At 46.2% G+C, this 23,557-nt stretch overlaps 1 pseudogene across 1 annotated transcript in view; it reads right to left on the reverse strand.

Annotated features, from left to right (window-relative positions):
• Window positions 1-10,241, reverse strand: part of LOC147002467 (small ribosomal subunit protein uS13 pseudogene) — a 35,426-nt pseudogene extending 25,185 nt beyond the window's left edge. The window contains exon 1 of the transcript XR_015048584.1: window positions 10,184-10,241. The product of XR_015048584.1 is annotated as a small ribosomal subunit protein uS13 pseudogene (transcript). The remainder of the gene's footprint in view (window positions 1-10,183) is intronic.
• Between the last annotated feature and the right edge of the window lie 13,316 nt (window positions 10,242-23,557).

Genomic DNA, 23,557 nt, shown 5'->3' on the forward strand with positions numbered 1-23,557 from the left:
GAGAGGATTCCAACATCTGTGCTCTGCTTCCTTCAAAGGCAGCCTGCCCCGAGGGTCCTTTAAGAAGGCGCTCCACACTCACCTGGTACACACTACCGTTGCTTCCTCCAGCTTTACATTCATGAATAGGCTCCAGAATTGTATGTTCAAATCCTACCTTTGGCCACAGAATGAGTCTCCCCAAACCCCAACCCCCCAGTGGAAAAGAAGGGAACAGGTTCTCTTTTATTTTTCCCTTTAATTAATTAATTTATTTATTTTACATCCTAATTGCAGCCCCCTCTCTCCTCCTACTCCCCCTCACACAGCCCTTTCCTTCCCCTTCTCTGAGAAGGGGTAAGCCTCCAATGGGTACCAACCCACCCTGTCTCATCAAATCACTTCAGGACTAGACACATCCTCTCTCACCGAGGCCAAATGAGGCAGCTCAACTAGCGGAATGAGATCCACAGGCAGGCAACAGAATACGGTAACAGATAAGCCCCCAACTCCAAGTTGTTGGGTGGGACCCACTTGAAGACTAAGCTGTACATTTGCTACATATATTTGGGGGACCTATGTCCAGCCCGTGTTTGCTCTTTGGTTGGTGATTCAGTCTCTGGGAGCCCCAAGGGCCTAGGTTAGTTGACTCTGTTGGTCTTCCTGTGGAGTTCCTGTCCCCCTTGGGTCCTTCAATCCTTCCCCCAACTCTTCCACAAGACTCTCTGAGCTCCATCTAATGTTTGGCTCTGGGTCTCTGCATCTGTTTTGGCCAGCTGCTGGGTGGAGCTTCTCAGAGGACAGTTATGCTGGGCTCCTGTCTGTAAGCATAACAGAGTGCAAACTTGTACACCCACTCTGGGAATCAATTTGGCATTTTCTCAGAAAACTGGGAATAGTTCTACCTCTAAACTCAGCTATAACACTTATGAGCATATACCCAAAGATGCTCCACCATCCCACAAGGACACTTGCTCAACCATGTTCATAGCAACTTTATTTGTAATAACCAGAAACTGGAAACAACCCACATATCCCTCAGCCAAAGAATGAATAAAGAAAATGTAGTATATCTACACAATGGAATACTACTCAGTTCTTAAAAACAACGGCATCATTGAAATTTGCAGGCAAAAGGATGGAACTAGAAAATATTATCCTGAGTGAGGTAACCCAGATCCAAAAGGACATGCATAGTATGTACTCACTGATAAACTGATATTAGTCATAAAGTACAGGGCACCTAGGCGACACTCCACAGACCTCCAAAATGCTAAATAACAAGGAGGGCCTAAGGGAGGATATGTGAATCTTACTCAGACGAAGAAATAAATTAGTCATTAGAGATGGATAGAGGGAGGAAACTGGGTGGGAGAGAGCAATGGAGGGGGGGGGGGTGAATCAGGTGTGGGGAGAGAAGGCTTGGAGAGTATGAATGGAGATTGGCAGCAGTTGGGGTGGGGGAAGCGAGCATCTCAAGGACATGCCAGATGGGGGGACGCTCCAGGGGGTCTATGAGGGTGACTAGCTGAAGCTCCCAGCAGTGGGGGATATGGAGCCTGAAGTGGCCACCTCCTGTAGCTAAGCAAGACCCCCACTGGAGGGATAAGGACACCATCCCAAAATGTGCCCTGACTACAAGAAATGCAGGGACAAAGATAGAGCAGAGACTGTAGGAACAGCCAACCAATGACTGGCCCAACTAGAAACCCATCCCATGGACAAGAACCAATCCCTGACACTATTAATATTATGCAGTGGGTACTGATTGCAGAAGGGTATAGATTCTTAACATGATTTCTTACCACTAATACCTAACCTGTTACCAAATACTGATTCTCCACAGGGCAGGATGGTACTCAGAAGCCAATGAGCATCGTGAGAGGACCTCCCATGTCCCACATCTGCTGTCCAGGGTGTCGCTGGCCAGTCTCCTAGATTCTGGAGACTTCTTGCTTAAGATCTTGTGTCTACGACCTGAAGTTGAGAGCAGGTTGTTTAAAACCCTCTCTAAGCTTGTTTTCTGGACATGAAAAATGAGAGGTTGAGAAAGCCGTGGCCCCAGGGTGCTCATGTGCTGCACCCTAGGGCAACAAGATCCAAAACTGCCAGTCTTTCTCTCTGCTGCTCACCTATTCCAGGACACAAGTCAGTACCCCCTTTCCCATCTGAGTTTCAGATCATTCTTTCCCTTCTTCTTACCCCTCAGTGAGGGAAGCCCTTTGCTGCTAACATTTACTCCTAACATTTATCTTCGTCAAGTGAAATGATGTAATACCTTAGTTAAGACTTATTGTCCTTCCTAAATTTTTATTTATATTTTAGTTCTCTTTAAAGAGCAATTGGAAAGGATCTTAGCAAAAGGGTTTAATACACCAGATATTTAATAATGAGCTCACAGCAGAACCACCCCTTCAACGCCCTGCCTGACCCCCCTTTTTGCTTAAAGGCTGATCTAGTCTATAGACTGACAATTGAAGAAAATCTACACGAAACACCCTCAATCAGCATATTGGACCAACATTGTCATGCTTACTTCTTGGGCAAATGCCCCACAGTTTGGAGACATTCAAGGACATCCGCCCCGCTCCGAAACCAGGCTCACTTTTCCTTATTAAAGAGGAACAAGCAACCTCCCTGTGTGTGTTACCTGCAGGTAAAGCCATGCCTCCATCCCAGCATTCCCAGGGAACAGGAGAGAGGCTGGGATCCACCCCCACTATGCTATGTTTGGAGGCAGTAGTCAGATGGGGAGGAAGTCACGAAGGAACATCTGAATCAGATGGTATTTCACCCACCACACAGCCTGGGTGACTTGTGTTCTCATCCACAAGTCAAACAATCCTCCGGGCTTGCTAAAAGCGACCCAAAGAGGCCTGGGGTGGCAGGGGCATCCAGTCAGCATTGAAGACAGGGGAAGTGGGATGGGAGGGTGGAGAAAAGGCAGGGCGTACTGTTGGTAGGGGAAAGACAATGCATTCAACAGGTTTTCCTCTCAAGGTTAGAAGGGGCCAGATGGAGAGGGTGGAGGTAACTCTTATTTGGAGCCCCACCCCCACTCCTTTCTTCCCTAGGATTCTCCTCTTCCAGATCCCCTGCCCAATCACAGATTCCTCTCCAACGCCTGCAACCCGAGTGTGGTGGTTTGTATATCCTTGGACCAGGGAGTGGCACCATCTGAAGGTGTGTCCTTGTTGGAATAGGTGTGACCTGGTTGGAATGGGTGTGTCACTGTGGGTGTGGGTATAAGATCCTCACCCTAGTTGCCTGGAAGTCAGTCTTCCACTAGCTGCCTTTGGATGAAGACATAGAACTCTCAGCTCCTCCTGTGCCATGCCTACCTGAATACTGCCATGCTCCCACCTTGATGATAATGGACTGAACCTGTAAGCCAGCCCCAATTAAATGTTGCTTTTTTATAAGACTTGCTTTGGTCATGGTGTCTGTTCACAGCAGTAAAACCCTAACAAAGACACAGAGGAAGCAATTTTGATAGGCCCATACAGGAACCAAGGTGAAGGAATTTTGATATCTGGGTTCCTGTGTACCACCTAGCTGAAGGTATCTCTGTGTTAGCCATTCCTCATATGGCTTTATGTCCCTGCCTGCACTGGGAACATACCAATCTCTTGATAAGGATCTTTTGATTCCAATGGCTCACCCAGGATTAGGAACTAAGGAAGTGCTAACATGGAACCTCCCTTGAAGAATTCCATGGATTATTACCATCAGAATCTTCGTGCCTGGGACAGATGAAAACCTACCCCAGAAGAGAACCCCACAGGCAGGCACTCCAAGCTACTGGGGGAAAAGCTTGTTCTATTATTATCAGAGTCTAATTATAATTCTTAGGTGGCTGTTAGAGCTGACTCCCCAACTATGTGATGTGGTTACCCCACATAGAGTGGACCCCCCTGGACGGTCTGCGGACTTACTCTATTAAGAGGCAGCCCAAAGCAAGTGGAGAGTGTATGGAGAGGAGGGGCTGAAGGGAGGAACGGGAAGAGGGGAATGTTGTAATTATATTCTAACTTCAAAAGATTAAAAAAGACACAGCTCAACTTTCTTTGGACTCAAAATTTTGATTTGGTATTTTTCTGTTTCTAGGTATTTTGTTTTGTTTAATTTTGTTTGGGATGTGATGTTTTGGGTTGTTTGTTTGTTTGTCCTTCCTGTTTTGTTTTCCAGACGAGGTCTCACATCTCACTCTGTAACCCAGGCTGGCCAACTTGCAATGACCTTTTGCGTCAGCCTCCTGAGTGCCAGAAATACAGGCCTGAGTCACCACACCTGGCTTCGCCTGACTCTTATGTCACATGAAACCTCGACTTTATCAAGGGCCAAAAAGTATTTGTATAGCACACCTCTATTAGGGTCACTTCATTCCTTGGGGACATCTGATAGGTATTTATTTACATACTGGTAAAGGCATAGATTTATAACTGAATGTTTTATATTGTAGGAATTGTAGGTTGTTTTGGGTTGAGAATAATCTGGACACATTCCCTTATTGTTAACATTTATTCTGATTAAAGAAAAATAATGAGGCTAACAAAACCTTCCCACCCCTCCCATGTCACACCAACCTTCCAAGGGCAGCAGGGAGGGTGTGTACCAGCTCTGCACAAAAACTTTCAACCTGGGGACAGAAGGCCAGAGTCTGATAGAGCACAGGAAAGTATTACAAAGACTCTACAGCTGCACTGTCTGGCTTGGTGGGAGGGAGCAGGTGTGTGCTAAGGGGCAGTCCAGAGTCCCCCGATGATCACAAGGATTGCACAGTTAGCACTGAATGGCAGCAGGTGACCATATCTGCTATCTAGAGTATAGTCACACTTAGGGACCTGGGACAGACTGACAGTTTTTCATTAAAATGTTTCCATGGATAAAGGAACAATAGTTATTATGTTGCCCCCAAAATGCCCATGAAAATTGATGCCAGGCTCCGAGTGATTCTAAGAAGGACTGAATCACAGCTAGAACTACCTACTCTCAAAGTGCTGAACGGGAAACATCGTGAGGCAGTGAACTAATTGTCTGTCGATACTGAAAACCAATCAAAAGCTCACATCCCCATTTTCGCACTATGCCAGGAACTGCTCTGAGCCCTTTTCAAGGACTAGAACATGACACCCTTAGAATAACCCAAGGTATAAGCCATTACCATTCCTACACTAGAGCTGGGCAGCCAAGGCAGAACGAGTCTGGAACATCACAGAGGACCCTAGCCTACTGTTTGTATCGCTTCCGGGTTCCATCAGTTTTGGATTCTTGTCTTTTTGAGATGAGGGTCTCATTGTATAGCCATGACCCCCAACTCCTCATGTAGATTGTGCCAGCCTCTGATTTGCAATAATTTTCCTGAGTGCTGGCATCACAGGTGTGTGCTATCACTTCCAACAAGGGCACAATCTTGATGAACAGTGTCACCATAAGACTCTAAGCCCTACCCCTAGCCTCTCTACTACCCAGGATTCTTTAGGGCATTGGTTCTCAATCCTCCTAATGCTGTGACCCTTTAATATTATTCCTTGTGTTGTGGTGACCCCCTCCCACCCCGACCATAAAATTATTTTCTTTACTACTTCATAGCTCTAGATTTGCTACTGTTATGAATTATGATGTAAATACCTGTGTTTTCCGGTGGTCTTAGGTGGCCCTTGTGAAAAGGTCATTGAAGCAACCCCACGGGTGGAGAACCATTGCTCGAAGGGATTCCCAGTGACTCACACTTGTGACCTTTCCTATAAATGGGTCTGTTCGTATTACCATTGGTGGCTTCATCTCATATTGCCATTGCTAGATCCATCTTTTCCATTTGGTTTAGCTTCTGTTAACTGATGAGTTACAAGAACATTGATGAAAGTGGTAAGGTTAGATTGGGAAACTGACAGAAGCGTGATCTGTGTAGACACACAAGCTGAGACTCTGAGGAACATCCTCCATCACAAGCACACAGGGGTTAAGGTGGTACAGGCTTAATGACACTCTCTCCCATTAACAATGCTGTGAATCCCAAAATACTCTCTCTGGGTCCCCACCTCTCTATGATTTTGGAATCCCAGAAACAAAAACCATCTCCCGTAGTCACCTCTATGGCTGCCTAGAGGAGAGCTGACTCTTCGCCTCTCACAGGAGACATCGGTATTAAGGAGTGGGTAAATCCTAGACCCCATTACAACCAAAGCCTTCAACGTTCTTCTGGAACAGAGAAGTGTGTGTATGTATACATCAAATTCCAGTTCATGGAAAAATAAGGACCAGGGAAATCACAGAGAATCAGAGAGGTTAAATCATTTACTTTAAATCGCACAGCTATGTAATAATGTCTTTCTTTCCCTAACATGAAGCATAGGGACTTCTCCTTAAATGTGCAGTTATCTGTGAGAACTGAGGAAGATGGGGGACCCTCTAGAGCTTCTGTTATGCACATAGAGAACAATCTGCTGTATACACCCCACAGAACTATTGCACAATGAGACCAAATCATGTTCTTCCTACCCCTCTACTGTCCCTCCAAGTAAATCCACCGGCTGGCAAGGAAATTGTCTCTTTTCTCTTTCCCTCCCTCCTCTGTCTCACAGATTTTTGAAATGAAACAGCATGGTGACTTAGCCAAGGTGCGATGTAGACAGACTTAGACTGGGCTAGTGTGTCTCCCAGCCAAGTAAGTTCTGGGGTTCTGTTTCCAATGTCTGTGTGTTGCTGTGGCTATTAACTGCCTCCCGTGTGTGTGTGTGTGTGTGTGTGTGTGTGTGTGTGTGTGTGTGTGTGTGTGTGTGATAAGAAGAGAGAGGTTGAGGCTGAGGTTGGCAGTCGAGGCCATCCTGGGCTGCATAGTAAGAGCTTGTCTCAAAGAATCCAATTGAAAATCAACTAAAGCCAACAAAAACCCCAAACCAAGCATACAGAGGAAAAACTGGGGGTCAGGGTAGGATCAACCTCCCCTTCCAAAATAAAAGCTGTCCAAGGCTGCTCCACACTGGTCCAAGGCTGCTCCACACTGGTCCAAGGCTGCTCCACACTGGTCCAGGGCTGCTCCACACTGGTCCAGGGCTGCTCCACACTGGTCCAGGGCTGCTCCACACTGGTCCAGGGCTGCTCCACACTGGTCCAGGGCTGCTCCACACTGGTCCAAGGCTGCTCCACACTGGTCCAAGGCTGCTCCACACTGGTCCAAGGCTGCTCCACACTGGTCCTCATCTTCTTACTCCTCTCACTAAGCAGTCACCTTTGCTCATAACTTCCAGGAGGGAGGGGTTTCTTCTTTCTCAAATAAATGTTTTATTATTTTTACTAGTTCTACAGCGGCCAGTATCCACAAGCCTCTCTGACTTTTGTCCTCTCCTTTTCCATCAACAACTTTCCTATTCTTTTAATCGCCCATCCAGTTCAAGGATTGACTTCTCGCCTCTGGCGTCTCCTTTGCCTCCCGGTATAAATCAGAAAGCATTCTTTTCTGGTTGGTTGGACAACCAACTCACTTGAGTCTAAACACACTCATGGATGCCAGTGTCTAGGAAGCCTCACCTCCCCTCTCCAGGGACAGTGGCCCCGCAGCCACTCTGAACGTAAACACACATGCATACAGGCATGCCTGCACAGCGCATACCCTGACTTCAGCAGTAATCCATTGGCAGAGGACCCTTGTGCTTTGGCTCAAGCTCTGTTCTCTCTTCAGAAATCTGTGTAGCTGTTTATCCATGGTTATCTTCCCATTCTCCATCCCTCCAGATTCCTCAGTAGTGTATCAACCCTCTTCCCACAGTTTTGTCAGCCCTGACCTAAACCCTTTCACCTTCACTCCTTCCTCCCCCTGACCCCAGCTCCGAGTCCTATATATGTAATGTTTTTCGGGATTTCATTATAGCCCACTCTCTGTATTCTTTTAACTAAAATTCCCTCTGGAGGCATAGCTATAATTTTTCTGCATCCATATGCCATGATGCTCTGGCAGCCATGAAAGTCGATCCCAGTTCTTGAGTCTGGTACTGCACAGTTTGACACGTCCTCATCCAAACCAGTGTCTTTCTAGAACATTCACTGTGTGCTTTCCCATTATGACTGGCCAGCTAAGTACGGCAGTTTTCAAGGTTATAGGGAGAAATGATAATGGAGTCACGGACTCCATAATGATATTTTGGCAAATGACAGACACATTATGACAATGATCCCATAAGATTATACTGCCTAGTGATGTTATGGCCATTTTGTTTGTATAAAATACATTCTGTGATGTTTATACAATCACTAGGCAAAGTCTCCAAGTGATTCATTTCCTAAGCCTTGGTCCCATCCTGAAACTTCACACAACTATATACGTATATGTATACTTGATTTTTTTTTAACCTATCCCAACATGAACTCAGAACAAAGTCGGGCTTTTTTTTTTTTAAGTCCCTTATTTAAAGAGATGTTAAATGGAGAGGAAGAAAATGGATAAGCGCAATTAGTAACCAGGATCATTTCTGAGCACGTCCTGTGCACCCATCAGACTACGTGTTTACATGTGCTGGCTTGTTTAATGTCACACGGAACCCGTGAGTCACAGTCATGGCTCATTGACAAAAGTCACGCTACAAAAGATAAAACTGGGCACGGAGGAGGTTAAGTGACTGCCTGATGCTGGAGCCCAGGAAGCAGTCAGTGAGGCTGAGCAGGCACCCAGATGTGTCTGACTGCTAACTCCTTGAACCGACCTTTCTGTTCTGCCTTAGCAGTGCCAACCTGTGGAAGGATTGGGGTGGAGATGGCACTGTCATGAGGACTCAGCCTTCCAACTGCCCACCAGCAAGGGAACTGGAAATCCCACACCTTAGCCAAAACATGTGGGATTCTTACTTAAAATACCTGCTTTAAAGAAAGAAAGGGAACACTATGGTAAAAAGACACCTCTCTTAGTAATAAGAGATCTGGTTGGGCTGGGCATGTGGCACAGGGATCGGGCACTTGCCTGGCATGTGAAATTCTGAGTGTAATCCCTAACAGAAAGGTCCAAACGGTGGCTATGGTTAACAATAACACACTGTATGCTTGAAATCCAGTGTTCTCCTCACAGAAAAAAAAATAATTTATAAAGGGGATAGGTCTGAGGCAATCATTATTTTACTCAGCTTGATCATAGGACTGTCTCCTGAAACACATGGAATCAAGCCACCATCCTCAAACATACGCAGTGTTACTACCAGTCATGCCTCAATAAAGCTACAGGTATCCCCAACTTTTATTTTACTGCTGTTAATGGAAGACAAGACAACGGTTAGGCTCGGCATGCTTAAGGTACTTGTGTTGGGTAGGATGTAAGTCTCCTCTCTAACGACCTTCGTTGGAATGCCCCACCCCATTCTCCCTTAGTCCTCACCGTGACCCCGAAGCTCTCCCGAACCTCACCCTTCAAAAATAAAGTGAGGTCTCCAGCTAACAGGACGTGCCAAGGTCAGACTGCTTGTACTTGGACACAGTTTGAACTGTCCCATGCTGCCTCGTATTAACACCACGTATTCCTGGGTACAAGTCATTGTCTGGTAAATCTTATTTCTGGCACTTTCATGGTATTGGTGACAGTTACAGCCCTTGAGCCTCAGGGAATGATCACTGCACAGACTCATTAAACCCAGAGGATTTGCTGAATCCAGAGGTTGTCCCACTGTGCAGAAGGGCTTCATAGAGGCTTTTTTTTTTGTGTGTGTGAGGGGATTTGCTATAACGTGACTTTAGCTGAACATTGAGCCCTTCTGAAAATTCCACTTCAAAGAAAGAGTCCATCCCCACCTGCCCTGGTTGCTTCTTTGCAGCTGGCACTCCTGAGCCAATCAGAGATTACTGGAGCTTCTCTTTCAACTTCAGAAAGGCAACGGAGGGATCCAGGCTGTCCACCCACCCCTTCCCTGGCAGATGGTACTGACTAAAGACTCAGGCCTCTTCCCTGGGTCTGATCAGATATGACATCTGGGTGTCACAACACTTTCTGAGACCCACTTGGGAGAGTCAACCAGACTTTCTCAGAACCAAAGCCACTGTAGGGCTTAACAGCTCTCTCATTTGATGAGGACACACAGCTCCCACGGGAGAGCCGAGAGGAAGGAACAAAACAAAAACAAACAAACAAACAAAAAAACAAAAAAAAGGCCCAAGCAGAGTCTAAGATCACACTTCCCATGTCTTAAGTCTACTTACAGTCACCCTGTCTACCAAAAGTCCTCACCCGGAGCAGTCGGAGCCAACACACAATGGTCATGTTTACAGAGTCCAGGAGGAGGCATAGGATAGAAGTATAAAAGGGATTTCCTTATCACCACTCCCCCATCCCCACAACACACACACACACACACACACACACACACACACACACACAGAGGAGCGCACTTTTCCTTGTTGTGGTTACTAGGCAACCCAGCGTGAGTCATCACATCTCCAGGTAGATTAGCAGAACCGAGAATGGCTTCTGTTTATTTGTTAAAAGCTTTGACCCTTCTCTTCTCTTAATAGCAGCTCGGGTTTGATGTCGATAATATCTACATAGTCCTCTTCCCCACAGAAATCCTAAAATTGGTCGGCTTAGCTCATTTAATCTTAAAAAGCAATTGACTCCTCCACCCCACCCCCACCCCACCCCCTCTCCCGTTCCTGCCCCTCCACATCAGGTCAGGATAAAGAATCCAGAGTTTATGCTAAAATTAGCAGGGATTAGAAATGCTGCCTGAGCTATGAGGTGATGATTAGAAACCACATCCCCTGTGCTGGGGCAGAGGGCACCCTGAGAGGCATCTGGTCTGGGAAGGCAGGCCTTCCAGCTGCCGGACTCCTACTGCATCTAAGGAACCCGGCATTGAAGAGACCCTGGGGGAGCAATGCTCTCACAGAGTTTCTATTTTAGGCCCTGGAAGTCTTCACAGCTCATTGGCTCTGCATGCCAAGCAGGAAGGTCCTCAGAGGAGGACTAGACGCTGGAAGACTTTACCAAAACCAGGAATTAAGTCGGCAGAGAAAAATAAGAGCCGCCACGGGAGCTAAGCACATGTGCTGAAAAAAAATTCAGGGGGCAGAGCTCTGTGAGTGATGCACCCTCCTCATGAGTTCAAGACCCCAGCTCCAGTCTCCAGCCCCCACGTGAATGTTGGGTGAGTGGGGCAACCCACTGATAATCTCAGCCATCAGGCAGAGACAGAGGATTCCTGGGGCAAGCTAATGAACTAGACCAGCTGACTCAGTAAACAGGTGAGAAAGCTTGTTTTAAAACATACAGTGTGAAACGAGGAAGGGAAGCACCCATCCATCAGCCTTGTACCAGCCACAAACATGCACGCACACACACACACACACACACACATACTGTGATGGTTTGAATGTGTTTGGCCCAGGGAGTGGCACTATTGGGAGGTATGGCCTTGTTGGAGTAGGTGTATCATTGTGGAGTAGGTGGGTCACTGTGGGTGTGTGTTTTAAGACCCTCATCCTAGCTGCCTGGAAGTCAGTCTTCTGCTAGCAGCCTTCAGATGAAGATGTAGAACTCTCAGCTCCTCCTGCACCACATCTGCCTAGATATCACCATGCTCCCACCTTGATGATAATGGACTGAACCTCTGAACCTGTAAGCCTGACCCAATTAAATGATGTCCTTTATAAGACTTGCATTGGTCATGGTGACTGCTCACAGCAGTGAAACCCTAACTAAGACACACACATACACACACACACACACACACACACACACACATTTTAAAGTAAAGCAACAGTTGTGTCTCTCAGGAGTTCCCCTTGGATCTACTCATGGGTAACTCAAATGTCTTGAATGTGAGCCCTTACTTAGGTGTAAAAGGCAGGCACCAGTTTTTGAGCTTGCACTGTGTCTTTTCAGTAGACGCAGGTATGAGACCAAATCGTTTTCCAGGAATCTATTGGTAGATAAAAGCCAGGGCTCTGAACGCATGGAAGAAGAAAGATGGATGGGTTCCTGGGCCCTCGTCAAGACAGCTTGACAGACAACCCTGTGTGGCAGTCAGCTTTTAGTCCCTAGGACAAAACATCTAAGCCAAACAATTTATAAAAAGGAAGGACTTCTTTCTGTCACAATTTTTCCGGTTCCAGTCCATGATCACTTTGGCTTTGTTCTTTCTGAGCCTGTGCTGAGGTAGACCATCAAGGTAGGGAATGCATGGGTGTGCAAGCTGCCAGTGTATGGGCTCTTGGGAGAAAACGAAAAGAGCATGGAGCCAGGGCCTCAGTATTTCTTTCAGCCAGATAGATGCCTTGCACAGTTGGCACCTCTTCTCCCTAGGCCTTACCTTCCTAAGTCTCTACCACCAAACAGTGGTGCCACAGGCCAGTGGCCAAGCCTCCAGCGTATCACTCTTTAAGGCAGTACTCCAAACTCTGGACCATCACACCCTGGTTCTTAAACTCCTGTTCTTGGTACAGAACTTGGTTCAGTTTTGTGAAAGTGGAGGCATTTGACCTTTCAGCAGTTCGGCTGAAGGTAATAGCTATTTGTGGATAAGAGGAAAGGCGCATAAACAATTCCACCACAGCTTGCCTCTCCCCACCTCCAAGGCTAACAGCAGCCATCAACGCTTTTCATCAAGTCCCCTTGCAAAACCACAACAGGGATGGGCAAATGACCAGCTCTTGAGCCAAGCCACTTGCAAGGAGCCTGTAGTCATCTATAGCTACTGGAACAACCGATAAACTGTTTCCGGATCTGGAGAGAAAGAAGCATGGGTTTTGAAAGATTAGTTTTTTGAAAATTTTCATTTTTATAAAAATTTTCTGAGACATGGTCTCATCAGCTTCTCTCCTCAGTCCCAGCAGCCCTACCAGAGGCCTCATTTACAGATGAGACTGGCTGGCTAGGTAAGGGTCCAGGTCCACGAAGGGACAGTTTCTCAGACACACTCTTTCCAGCACACATTCACTGACAGGCACACGTAGACGATTTTGACGGAAATGCAGTGCACCCGCTCAGCTCTGGTGTTTGAAGGGAGAGAGAAGTTTCCCTTCAATGTCATTATTGTGTAAACATCATCTTGTCCAGCTGGTTGTTATATCAACAACCACCACAGAGGTCTGTCAGAGCATAGAAAAGCAATGTTGTGTTCCACCAACACTTTGGTACGCATAAACTGGCATCGTCAGCGCCAGTAAACAGAAGCCTTTGTACATAGGTGCCCAGTGTCCTGGGGTGGGAATGAGACCCATTAAGGCAGGGGTTTTCAACCTGTGGGTCACGCCCCCTCCAACAAACTTCTACCTCCCAAAGTGTTTACATTACGATTTATAAAGCTTAGCCAAATTACAGTTATGGAGTAGCAGAAAAAGTAATTTTATGGCTGGGTTGAGGAGTCACCTCGACATGAAAAAATAGTCGCAGCGTTAGAAAGGCTGAGTTTGCATCAAGGGATGAAAGAGGAAGGGCAAAGACCTCAAAGGCAGTGTCCCTTCCATCATAGCTACGTGGTGGAAGTGTTCTGAACTGCAGGGTTGTGTTCCCAGATTTAGCCACCCAGTAGCAGGATTTAGCGACTGTCTCCATTTTTATCTCTTCTGGGCCCCCATGACCTTGACTGATCCCCCGGAAGCAGGAGCCGCAAAGCCTTTGGACTGCTGCGACACTCACACTCCAGGAAGAGGGAAATTCGATGACCTTAGCCTTATGAAATTGCCTGCAGCAGCTCGTGGCTCCACTCCGTTCCATTTGGGAGGTCTCTCAGCACCTTGACATTTCCTTTTCACGGCTGCTCTTACCAGCCTCACTCCCTACCTCTTTGAAAAGGTCTCCTCTGCCACCTTTGAATAGAAACTAAAAATACCAAATTAGACATATCCCACCATGGTGAAAAATCTCAGTCCATTTGAGATCAATCACCCGGAGGCTTGAAGAGGCAGATTTTTTTTTTTTTTTGTATTTGTTATTATGTTCCGTTTTTCAGAAAAGGATCATTTCATCTCATGGGAATGGATTTGCTCAATTAATCCCCAGACACCAGAGTGAAGTCTGTTCCAGCCCTTCCTACCTATGTCAGAATTATAACTAAAGAATTGCTGTGTGTCTGTGGGCATTACATTTTGGAACCAACTGGTAGCATCCTTGACATCAGCACAGCTGGAACAGTTCCTTACGTGAGGTGCCTGGCATGACCCGATTCTGGTTGCAGTGGGTTTGAGTTTCCTCCCTCTGCCTTCTCTTTCCAAAGCACTAAGCTTGAGGCTTGGAGCTTGTACCTGCATCCTGCAAGCTCTGCCCCAGGCTCCAGCTCCATCTATCTCGCCCTAGATGATTTATCTCTCTTTTGTGGATTCCTCTACATTCCAGCTGTTCTCCCTTCTCTCCCTAATGTGCGTTTTCTCCTGCTGAAACTGCCTTCAGGCAGCTTCTGGAATGATCTATTTCCCCTTTCAACTCTGTCATCAGCATGCTGCTAAATGAGTCCTCTTAAACCCCAGCTTGGCTGGGGGCTCCTGTGGAAATAGATCTCTTCCAAAACGGAGCCCAAAGAAGAGGGGGATGCTTAAACATCTCTCCGGGGATTCCTAAGAGCAGAGGGGAGGCTGCAGGGTTGGGGGGAACCTGCAGAGAAGCTCCAGGGTTCCCCCAAAGAAAGGCAGATGGTGTCAGGGGGCTGGACTGAGAAAGGATTGTACTAGTCTCTTGTTGTTTATATGCTTGATAGTGAGTGACATTTTTAGGCTCTGCTGTGTTGGCTCCTGCTTCTAGAAGGCTCCCTCACAACCAGAATGTTATACTTGTGGATACTTGGCTGTTCAGAAGAAGGACTGCAGTGATATGGGGTCATGTCAATATGCATTTAGGTGCGTTCAGTGTCATTTTAAAGCAAATAGAAGATAGAGGAGCGGTTATAGAATGGGGAAGACTCTAGAGTCAGACTCTGCTTTATCCAAACATTGACCAAAGCATTCACACGTGTGATCCTCATAAATTATCTTAATTCTCTAAAACTTCAATTTCATCATTGGTAAAATGTGACCTAAAGTGATTTAAAGGATATCCATGCTATTACACTCCTGACTTTAGAGATGATAAAGCATACAGAAAGCAATTTGCCCAACATCTAGCAATGGCCATAGATCTTGGCAAATGTGAGGGACTTGGGTGGCTGAAGTTTCACTGCTCAGGTTCTGCCACAGAAGAACAGGGATACAGAGACACCTGAGACACCCCCCACCTCTCACCTCCACTTTATTTACCTCCCTGGTTGACCATGGCTATCTATGGAGACAATGGTGGTTTGAATAAGAATGGTCCCATGGACTGTTCTAGTTGAATGCAGATCAGCACTATTTGACAAGATTAGGAGGTGTGGCTTTGTTAGAAGTGTGTGTGTGTGGAGGTGGACTTTGAGTTTTGTGTTCCCCCACTGCCTGAATATCAGGATGTGGAATGCTCAATTATTTCGCTAGCACCACACCTCCCACACTTGCTGCCATGCTGACAATGGACTGAACATCTGAAACTGTAAGCCAGCCCCCAGATTAAATGCTTCTTCTCTTGTAAGAGTTGCCATGGTCATGGTGTCTCCTCACAGCAATAAGGCAGAACACTAGGACACGGCCCAAAGATCTTGAAGACTTGCATCTCACATCGGGAAATCGATTCCAAACTAACTGGAAAACTTCATCTCTGCTGGCTAGCTTTCATAGTTCCAGAAGGTATTATGTCAGGCTAATGGGAGGGAAGAGAGAAGTGTGGTCTTACCCAGGGATGAACCCTGCATGCTACATTACCGACCTGCCAGGCAAGGTGTACCCCTGGCGCAACAGTAGCATGATGGTGAGGAGAGTAAGCTAGGCTCAGGCAACACTGAATAAGAGAGGACAGAAGGTACTGAAGAGTGCTATGAAATGCTGCCCTCCAGATGGCACCACACTTGTGAACTAACTCATAACAGCTATGGTTCCCTGCATAAGATCAAGCCAACTAAACCACAGCATGAGGCCCCTCCCCTGGGCAAGGAGCTATTAGAAGTTGATAGCCACTGGGATAAGGAGAGTCACTTTTCTTCAGGGGCATGGCCACTGTTTGGTTGCCCATCCTCCACCTCCGTGAAAACACAGAAAGTCGTGAGTGGATCCTGTGGATAGTTAAAACAAGCAAGATGATGTAGGCTTGAGAGAGGGGATGTGCTGATGGGGTGTGGAGAGGAACTGGAGGCCGAAATGGAGGGATGGATGTGAACAAATGCATTGTACACGTGTATGAAATTACCAAAGAATACACTTAAAGTATGTTTAACATGAATTCCTGCACCTATTCGATTCTCTGGGGGCCCCAGGTTGAGCCCAGCATCCAGAAGATGCCATCAGTCTGCCCTGTTGACCATCAGAGGACCAACAGAGACACTAGAATGGAGCAGACACTACAGACTTGAGGTGCTGCAAATCCTTATGGAGATGAGGCCTTGGAAAAATATTCATCCAGGGTCACCCACTCTGGGCAGCCTTGCTGGGTCCCTCAACTAAGAAGCAGCTGGGCTGAGGCAGGCCTTGGCCTGCTTCCCACAGTGCCCTGAGCTCCATGTGCAGGGCTGGTTCACAGGAAGTTCCAGGAGAGTGGGGCTGTTATTATATTCTAAATGCCTTGGGGAGTTCGAACGGGAAGAAACCTCATGGTAGAGCAAATTTGTAGAAACAAAATGTGACTTTGCCTCTGTTCTGAGTCTTGATTCCGGTTTTATATAAAAGGAAGCTCACTTGCAAGTAATTAGGGGCCAGAACAGATGGTTGAGACCAGGGTATTGCTTCCCAAGCTGGCTAGCTTTTAAATGGAGGAATAAAGGCAGACAGTCTAGAATAAAGAATTTATTTGATATTTGCCTGTGTTCCTTGAAGGCACCATAAACTTTTATAATTGCCTGTATGATAGGAGTATCTCTGTATTAGTAGGGGGTCCATAGAACTACACCCAAATTTGTGCCAATGAGAAGAATAAACTCTAGGCCAGGAGGGAGGCCAGTGGTAAGATTAGAGGATTCAGGGAGGTAGGACAGTTTCACCTAGAAAGGAGTTGTGTAGTCAGTGATTCAATCAATCGTACCTGCATAGTGAGCCCCTTTAAAAACTCTGGATATCAAGACACACTGTCTCTGTCTGTGTTCTATTGCTGTGAAGAGACACAATAGCCTCAACAACTCTTGTAAAAGAAGGCATTTAATTGGGGCTGGCTTATCTTTTCAGAGATTTCGTCCATTGTCATCATGGTGGGAAGCGTGGCAGCATGCAAGCAGACCTAGTAGTGGAGAGGTAGCTGAAGGTTCTACCTCTGGATCTGCAGGCACCAAGAAGAACGAGAGACACTGGACCTGGCTTGGGCTTTTGGAACCTTGAAGTCCCATCTCCAGTGACCCACTTCCTCCAATAAAGCCCTGCCTCCTAATCCTTTGAAATAGAGATACTGCTGGGTGACTGTTTTAGTCAGGGTTTCTATTCCTGCACAAACATCATGACCAAGAAGCAAGTTGGGGAGGAAAGGGTTTATTCGGCTTACACTTCCATGCTGCTGTTCATCACCAAAGGAAGTCAGGACTGGAACTCAAACAGGTCAGAAAGCAGGAGCTGATGCAGAAGCCATGGAGGGATGTTCTTTCCTGGCTTGCCTCCCTGGCTTGCTCAGCCTACTCTCTTATAGAACCCAAGACTACCAGCCCAGGAATGGTCCCACCCACAAGGGGCCTTTCCCCCTTGATCACTGATTGAGAAAATGCCTTACAGTTGGATCTCTTGGAGGCATTTCCTCAACTGAAGCTCCTTTCTCTGTGATAACTCCAGCTGTGTCAAGTTGACACAAAAATAGCCAGTACAGTGACCAAGCATATCAAATCTATGAGCCCTGAAGATATTAAACCTTTGTGTCTGAGGCTCTTCTAGATTGTGTAGGGCAGGGACTCCAAAATGAGTACTGCTGCCTAACCGATGTAGGTGACTGAGTGACCAACATGAAGAGGGGGTGCTGCACACCTAGTTGGGACAACTGGACTGACCACCTCACCCCCTCCTCATACATCACTACAGCTTTTGCCACAAGTTCTTTAAAAAAAAAAGTCTAGCCTACCCTATCCTATCCACCCCACTTCCAGGGACCTCTTTGGCTATACAAGGGTTCTGCCTCTTCCTCTTCCTCTTCCCTTAAGCTCCCTATAATGAAATAGCTATTTCTAAAACTCACCCTCTGTGGTCTGTGAACTTCATTCTTTGAATTTGAAGGTCATGAACCCCAAAAAAGCCACTGGTTCAAGGCAGCTTTGGTAGCTGTCAAGTCTCCAAGGGCCTGAGTCCCCCAGGCTAAAAGAGACTTTGTCACTCTCAAAGACACCCTAGTCTTCTGATATTAATGTCACTATAGTGGATCTCCTCATTGACTTGGGTCTGATTAGTCAGTAATAAAACCGCCACAGTAGTAGCATGCTGTTCTGAATTTTGTGAGTCACCATATTGCCTGAGGCAGTGATGGAACATCACCAGCTTCAGATTTGAAGCTAGTTCCTCAGAAGTATGGTAGCCTGGGAACCTGGGAGCTTGTGGGAAGCTTGCAGAGCACAGCACTGTCACCAGCTGCTGTTGTGTGTCCCCTCTTTGCTTGTCTGAGCATTGTCCTTGGCCTCCTTGTCTTATAGCCTCCTAACTCAGAGGTCGCATCTGTAATGTCCTCTCAAAACCTCCAGCATATTCTTTATTCATAAGCTTCAGTTATTCTGTACTGACAGAAATAGAGGAAATTATGTAGATTAGACATTGTACCGTGCTGGAGCCCATATTTGCATTTATAGTCTCTTTAAGGACCTTGTGCATTTGGCACATGTATCTTTAAGGATTTCAAACAAGATGTGGTCTTGTGTCTTCTCTGGATTAGCAATGGCTCTTACATATTTCCTTCATTATTAGAGAGGCATGTGATAAAATGAAACTGCCATTAAAGTGAAAGGTACATCTTGATTATCTCAGGGTCAGTATCCTTTCTAGGGCACTGGGGTAGGGGAGGGGCAGCGAGAGTACCATCAGGATGGTGGCCTCTGTCATGTTAATCATTCAGAGTTCAGAGGAGAGGCCCAAATCCTCAGATGGAGAGATAAGGTGAGAGTAGTACCCAAGCTATGAAAATAGTCTGGGCTAAGCCCAGAGCATTTTTCTCTCTATTCTATCACTAGGCCTAGGCTGGAAGCTTCTAGCCTCTATACAATCTAATCTTTCAAGCTGACTGATTCGATCCAGCTTCTCTTGGCTTCTGACTGAATTGCTCTGCTTGACCTCATACTAACTTTGACAATATGTTCTAACCTTCTGGTTCCTTCTCATTCTCTGGCTCATTGTGTCTAGCCTGTTCTCTCTGCCACCTGGTAAAGCTCACACAGACACACATTCTCTCTCCCTCTCCCTCTCCCTCTCCCTCTCCCTCTCCCTCTCCCTCTCCCTCTCCCTCTCCCTCTCCCTCTCCCTCTCCCTCTCCCTCTCCCTCTCCCTCTCCCTCTCCCTCTCCCTCTGTCTTAGTCAGGGTTTCTATTCCTGCACAAACATCATGACCAAGAAGCAAGTTGGGGAGGAAAGGGTTTATTCAGCTTACACTTCCACATTGCTGTTCATCACTGAAAGAAGTCAGGACTGGAACTCAAGCAGGTCAGAAAGCAGGAGCTGATGCAGAGGCCATGGAGGAATGTTCTTTACTGGCTTGCCTCCCCTGGCTTGCTCAGCCTGCTCTCTTATAGAACCAAGACTACCAGCCCAGAGATGGTCCCACCCACAAGGGGCCTTTCCCCCTTGATCACTAATTGAGAAAATGCCTTACAGTTGGATCTCATGGAGGCATTTCCTCAACTGAAGCTCCTTTCTCTGTGATAACTCCAGCTGTGTCAAGTTGACACACAAAACCAGCCAGTACACCCTCTCCCTCTCCCTCTCCCTCTCCCTCTCCCTCTCCCTCTCCCTCTCCCTCTCCCTCTCCCTCTCCCTCTCCCTCTCCCTCTCCCTCTTCCTCTCTCTCTGCTCTTAAGTACCCTCTATTCTCTGTGCTAGTCTCATGTGAGTTGGGTGCATCCTATCTCTGACTCATCCCATCAAATCTTTCTCTGATTTGTCACCTTGTCTGCCCCTCAACTAGACATCACTTTCAAATATGGACACTTCCTTCTACAAATTAACTCTACCTTCATTGTTAGAGATTAAAGGTATGTACTAAGGGTTTTGTGTATTCCAACCAGATCATACTGTAATCCAGGGCATGTCTGCATTCTGGCCAGATTATATGGACCTAGAGGTCTTTGGATGTGACCCCTTGCCAGAGCAGCCATGTTGCTGGATTAAAATTCCTCTACAAATGCACTGGGGGAAATAAGTGGAGAGTGGAAAGGAGTTGGGGAGAAAATAATCAATTGGGCTGGAGGAATATCTCAAACAGAAACATTACCACCATGCCTGCCTAGATGCCCAGGGAGGCACATGGGGCCAGATTTTACCATGGCAGGCTTCTTGAATACCATCAGCTGGGCTCTCATTGGTTATAGAGGAAGATGAATGGGGACTTCACTACATCCAGCTGGGGAAGACTGTGCCGGATGAAGAGTGATATGAGACCAGGTCTGGCTTGGATGGACTCTCCAGCTCCTACATCATCTCTGTCACCAGATGCAGCTTGTGAAGTGTGTGCATCCTAACACTCCCAGCTCACCTGTGGACTTTAAATAACTGAAGCCATTTGTATCCTGTGGGATGTAGGAAAGTGTTAGCACCAAGCTATAGCTCTGGGTAAAGGAAGTAAGAAAGAGGGGACTTAATGACTCTTTCACCTTTTCCCTCATCCCTAATACCATCATGTCTCTTTTTAAGAATGACTTTTTCCCCTCTGCCTTGTTACCAGTGAACCAAATGCACCAAAAAGCTACAAACTTTGAATGCACCTTCAAAAATAAGGCCTGGGGAAATGGCTTAGTGGTTAAAAGAATTTGCTAGTCTCTCAGAGAACTGGAATTCACTTCCCAGGATAGTGAACTACACACAACTATACAATTCCAACTCTAGGAGAACTGATATTCATCTTCTATCACCTGTACCCAGGTACAAACACACACATGCATGTGCACACTGCACACACATGCACCCATATGCCCATATATACATATGTATATGCATATATGCATATGCATGAATACATATACATACACCAGAAACTAATAGATCTTTTTTTAAAAAAACCCTCACCACATAGTTAGTATGAGTAGTACCGGTGAATGTTAATGGAAATGGTGGTAATTAGTTCTAGAAGTAAAGATTTACAATGAACAAATCTCATTAAGATGTCACCTGTGTGTCAAATTTAGGCCGAATAGACACAATCCCAGTGCCCTTATCCTACAAATCCATGTCTTTGTGGACAGAAATGTATTTCAGCAGATACTAAGGGAGAAAGAGAGCCGAGTAGGATCTGCCCGGAAGCATATAAACACCATCTTTAAGTGCCCGTCATTGCCCACTCACCTAATCGATTGGATAATAGCAAGGAGAGCTGGTTCGATTCTAAGGAAAAGAAGCCACACTGGAGAGACAGGAGGCAAGGTGAGTACTTACTTTTTACGAGCCTGCTACCCAGGGCTCAATATTCATATTTCATATTATCAGTCTTGTCCTCTCATTTGAAACTAAAAACAAAGCTCCCCACCTAGCCTTTAACTACATCCCCAGTAAAAGCATGCTGCACCCTCCCTCTCCCTCTCCATGTTAGCTGTCCTAGCTCGTGACAGCAGAGCTGCTGGTTCAATAATCTCCTGGTCGTGTCTAAAAGTTGAAACTTGGGTTTTGGAAACATGCAACCATTGCAAGGACTTCAAAACACCAACAAAATAAACAACAAAGCCCAATGACCACCTCCTCATTGCAGAACAGCTTTCCTTTCCTTGGCATCAGCCAATAGGGTGTAACTTAGAGGCCTTAAATAAATCTGAATAACCCTTCACAGGGTAATCTCGTTCTTTCCCTCTCTTGACTCCCAGACCACCTCCAATTTCCTTATTGAGCTTCTGATTGGGCTTCTGGGTCAGCAGAAGGTGAGCGGCTCCCTGTGTGGGGGAGGTGGAGTGGTTGTGAGATGTATCTTGCATCAACTCAGCAAATGGCACCCCAGCTGTCAAGGGTACACAGCATACTAGGCTGTGATCAGTAGGAAGGACAGGGTGTGTAGCTCTGACAGGTTGCAGTATGAAATAGCCAAGGCTTAAGCAGTGTCTTTCCCATCCTGTTTGTTTCTTGACATGAATCTGTTCCATTGGCAGGGCCCAGAACAAGGAAGGCTTCCTAATAGAGTTGTAGGGTATTTGTTGAAAGGGGTCATTTGCCAGGAGTTGGTGGGGTATATGAGTGAGGGATTGAGTGCTCTGAGTCTGAAAGGCTATGTTTTTATTTGTTTAGTTTTGCTTGGGCAGAATTCTAATCTGGCCTATGGAATATTGCTGACATTTCCAAAGAAAATAGCTAATTGAATCATGGATGTAAAATAAAAGCTGTTGGCTAAAGCTGTTGGCTTTTTTTTTTTTTTAACATAAAGAGAAAAGATTCAAACCTGACAATCTTGACCTTTAGAAAAATGCAGAGTAATGGAATAGCTTGGACATGTCCCCTAACCGCACAAAGCAGCATGTCGGGATTAGAGACAATTTGGATGGCTCTCACACTATGAGGAACTCTGTAGCCTCAGTCCATTAATTTATTCAGCGAGCACATATTAGCTTCCAAGTCTAGTAAAGTACAGCTATCATGACAGCTTCCTTGTCACCATGGCAAAAAACCTCAAGATAAGCAAGTTAAAGGAATAAAAGTTTATTTCCTCTCATGGCACCAGATGTTTTAGTGCAAAATGGTCAGTTAGGTATGTTCCATGATGCTTGTAGCTTGTGGGGGATAGTCCATGGTGGCAAGAAGTCAGTGGTACAGCAGAGCTGCTCATACAATAGCAGTCAGGAAGGGGGAGAGGGAGAGAGAGAGAGAGAGAGAGAGAGAGAGAGAGAGAGAGAGAGCAAGGGTTCCAATATCCCCTTCAAAGCTGAACTCAAGTGTGGTCGTTTGAATAATAATGACCCCCATAGGCTCATATATTTGAATGCTTGGTCATTAGAAAGTGGCACTACTTGAGAGGGATTAGGAGGTGTGGCTTTGTTGGAGTGGGTGTGGCCTCATTGGAGGAAGTGTGCCACTGTGGGGGCAGGCTTTGGGGTCTCCTATGCTCAAGCCAGGCCCAGTGTCTCTCTCTTCGTGGTGCCTGAAGTTTCAGATGTAAAACTCTCAGCTACTTCTCCAGCACCAGTTCTGTCTGTGCACTGCCTTGCTCCCCCACCGTGACAATAAAGGATCAAATCTCTGAAACTGAAAGCCAACTCAAACAAAATGTTTTCTCTTATAAGAGCTGCTGTGGTCATAGTATCTCAACAGCAGCAGTAACCCTAAGACTTCCAGGAACTTCCTTCCACCGGTTCACTTCCAAAAAGTCAAATCACCCCCCAATAATATCACAGGCTAGTTTAATGACCAAGCCTTTAAGCAAGGGAGACTTTGGAAAATATTTAATATATATATATAGTTATATATATAT

This window comes from Mus caroli, unplaced genomic scaffold (genome assembly GCF_978045245.1).
Source record: "Mus caroli unplaced genomic scaffold, Mus_caroli_1 scaffold_10, whole genome shotgun sequence".
Lineage (NCBI taxonomy): Eukaryota > Metazoa > Chordata > Mammalia > Rodentia > Muridae > Mus > Mus caroli.